Source organism: Lonchura striata, chromosome 30 (assembly GCF_050655825.1).
Source record: "Lonchura striata isolate lonStrDom1 chromosome 30, ASM5065582v1, whole genome shotgun sequence".
NCBI classification, from domain to species: domain Eukaryota; kingdom Metazoa; phylum Chordata; class Aves; order Passeriformes; family Estrildidae; genus Lonchura; species Lonchura striata.
Genome location: NC_140732.1, coordinates 3,180,578 through 3,184,064, shown reverse-complemented (window position 1 = coordinate 3,184,064; position 3,487 = coordinate 3,180,578). Strand labels below are relative to the sequence as shown.

Genomic DNA, 3,487 nt, shown 5'->3' with positions numbered 1-3,487 from the left:
CAGGTTCCTGGTGTCAGGTTGCCAGGTGAGCTTGGGACTGTCAGGGCAGAGCAAGTTCGAGGTGGTGGCAAGTTGGGGGGCCTGGGACACATCCTGCGCTGTTTGGATTTTTTGGAGGTGGCTGCCCACTTAGGGCCACAGGCCCCTGAACACAAACAGCGGCCATTTGCTCTGTGAAACAAAGATCGCCACCCCAGGTTGCTGATTTCAGTTTGCAGGGAGCACTTGGGACTGTCAGGGCAGTAGACATTTGAGTTGGTGGCAGGCTTGGTCTGGGAGACATCCTGCGCCGTTCCAAATTTTAGGCGGCGGCCACCCACTCAGGGCCACAGGCCCCTGATGCAGAATCTGCAGCGCACACAAATGAGAACTGGGATTTCAGGGGGTGGCAGGAGAAACTAAATCCATCTGCTCGCTTCCCTTTCCTGCCATGGCCACGCTGATGCAATTCAAAGAATTGCTCCTGCTCAGCAAGCTCTCAGATGATAGGAGCAAAAGCCACGTGTTTCTGAGGTGCTAGCTGCCAGTGTCTCAGATTTTCCTTCCCAGTTCTAAATGGTTTTGACTATTTTTTCCATTTCAACACTTTCTGTGCATCCCTGTGAGTTAATAGGCCCTCACAACCCTCTCCCTCAAAGCCTTGAGATACTGCCATAGCAGAACTTGTTCATGCTCGTTTCTCCTGGTGATTTTACAATCTTATGCAGACTCTGAAAGCAAGCTCATGCTGTAGACAAAAGATTGACCTGGGTAGCACAGGGCACTTTCTGGGTGTGTGTCTTTGTCTGCTTTTCACGGCCTTTGGGTGAGCACGGTGAGGCCGAGGCCTGGGGCCCTCAAGATGGCGCCGGGCAGCCCCGGGGGCAGCGGCGAGGGGCGGCACCGAGGGGGGCACAGGGTGCATTTCCCCGAGCCATGGGAGAAGCGAGCAGCAGGGAAAGGCGCCCTGGGGAGAAGGGCAGGCACAAGGGCCCAGCTCTCTGCAGGGCGGGCAGCCACTCGCCAAGTGCTGCTCCTGGAGCCACAGGCAGGGCCGTGTCTCCTCCCCACCCTGACACTGCACCTGCAGGGCCGCGTCCGGCTCTTCCCAGCACGGACAGCAAGGACGTGGACACGCTGCAGCCGCTGCTGAGGAGGGACAGCGAGATGTGCAAGGGCTGCAGCACCTCTCCTGCAAGGAAAGGCTGACACAGCTGACGCAGCTCAGCTTCTTCAGCCTGGAAAAGAGACTTAGACTTAGGCTTGTCCCAACTGTGGCCTTCCAGTACCTGAGGGTAACCTACTAGAAAGGCTGGGCAGGGACTTTGTACAAAGGCAGGCAAGGACAGGACAAGAGAGGATGGATCCAAATGGAAAGAGAGTCGCTTTAGATGAGGGATTCAGAAAAAGACTCTCCTGGAACAGGTTGCCCAGAGAAGGTGTAGATGTCCCATCCCTGACAGTGTTCATGGCCAGGCTGGATGGAACTCTAGACAAGCCAGTCTAGTGCGAGGGGTCCCCCGCCACAGCAGCAGGATGGCAACCATGTGATTTTTCAGGTCCCTTCCAAGCCAAAGCATGCCACGGCTCCGTGATTCTGGGATACTTCCCCTCTTCATCCTCTGACAGAAAAAGAAACGTGGCACCAAGTTCCATATTGCAGACCATGTCTTTTGGCAGCCTGCAACTGTCTCAACAGAGGATGAAAAGACATGGAATTACTGACGTGATTTCCCTTTTCTACTTGAAAATTAAATGCTCCACTCTCACAAAACTGTCAGAAGAGGCAATTCTTCCCCATGAAATGCTTCGTCTCACCCAAAGAAAGAAGCCACAAGCCAACACTCTTCTTTATTGCTTCCTTGATTGGTTACTTCTCTGATAGGAATTACTTTGGGTTTTTATTTGTTTGTTTCTTTCATTCATTCACGGGGTCCGCAGCAGCTCCTCCGTTGGGTTTGCAGAGGCAATGGACGAACGGCCGCCAGCTCCGGCACCTCAGCAGCAGCAGCAGCAGCAGCAGCAGCAGCAGCAGCAGCAGTTCTCTCGTTCGATCGGACTTGCGCTCAACTTTCTGCTCGCTCTCTGTCCCCTACTCCCGTGCCATCTCGTCCCGTGCCGTCCGTGTTCCGCCTTTCCCAGCCCGGCTCACGCCGAGTCCCGCAAGGCACCCGTGCGTGGCTCGGCCCCTGCCCGGCCATGCCCGGCCCGCGAGGGTCTCGCCTCCGCCAGGCTCTCTCCAGAGTGGCTGCGGCGCCTCCGCAGGAGCCTCTGGAAGAGTTCCTCACTCTGTTCGTGGCGGGGCAGCAGCGTCCCGTGGCTCTGCCCGGCGCGGCCTCTGGCCCGGCCCCAACCCCGAAGGAAGCCCCTGCCGCAGCTCCGCCTGGAGCCGCCCCGCTGCCGCCCGGCTCCCGCCCCGTCGCCGGGAGCTCCCCCAGGCGCTTCCCCGCCCCGAGCTCCGCCGCTCGGCAGCTCGGCCGCCGGCCCCGAGCCGCCGCAGCCCGGGGCGGCTCGGCAAGCAGCAGCGCGCCGGGCGCTCGGGCTGCCGGGGCAGAACAGCGGGAGCGCGGTGCCGCCCGCAGGGGCAGAGAAGCCTCCCCTGGAGCAGCTCTGCCGGGAGGGCCCTGCTGGGCAGCGGCGGCTGCGGCAGCGTTTGCTGCGGGACCCGGCTCGCCGCCGGCGCCCCGGGAACAGACGGAGGGCGGCGGGAGCCGGCGGGCGGCGGGCGGCGAGCTCAGCCCGGCGCTGGCCTTGGCTTGCAGGGGGCCATCAGGCGAGTGTGCCGGGATCGCGTCTCGGAGCGGGCGCGGCTGCTGAGTGAGCGGGGCCAGCGGGACAAGTCGCGGGGCGGCCGGGCGGGGCTGAGGCCAGGCCCGGCAGGGCGGCAGCCGGAGCTGCGAGGGGAACGAGCGGCGAGTGAGCGCGGCCGCGCAGCGTCCCGGGCCGGGCAATGGCAGCGGGCTGGGGCCGGGCAGGGGTGCCCAAGGCGCGGCGCAGCATCGGCCCCGCTCAGGGCATCGCGGTCCCCCGCAGCACAACGGCGCCCTTGTGCCCCTGGAGCCGGCACTTTTGGCTGTACAGCATCTTTCGGGTCCATTGTCCCCCAAACCTGTCAATGGTGGTCCCATTGTAATACCAAGTAGCAGAGAGCAGCACAAATGACACAAAGAAACTATGGCAAAAGAATAAGAGGAGATGCCCAGCGAGGAAAGGATGTGGTGACACACTGGCACATCAAATGAGCTGCACTCCCATAACCTCTTGGCTAGCAGGTCCTGGTCTCACATTCTCCATTTGTTTATTTATGTTTAATTTATTTTGGTTTTTTAAATCATCAAAATAAAATATATCAATGTTATAAATTTACGCCACAACGGATCATAATCCAATTAGAATTTAATTAATTACAGCAAGTAGGATATGAGCAAAAACAGCACTGGACGGCTGGGAAGTCTCTGCTCCCTCTCTGCCGTCCCGATTCGTCTAAACAGTCTTCTTTTTATTCCGT

The 3,487-nt window shown here is 59.5% G+C and overlaps 1 pseudogene; it reads left to right on the top strand.

Moving 5' to 3' along the window:
* The first annotated feature begins 1,201 nt into the window (after window positions 1–1,201).
* LOC146764956 (uncharacterized) lies at window positions 1,202–2,988 on the top strand (annotated as a pseudogene).
* Window positions 2,989–3,487: the final 499 nt, after the last annotated feature.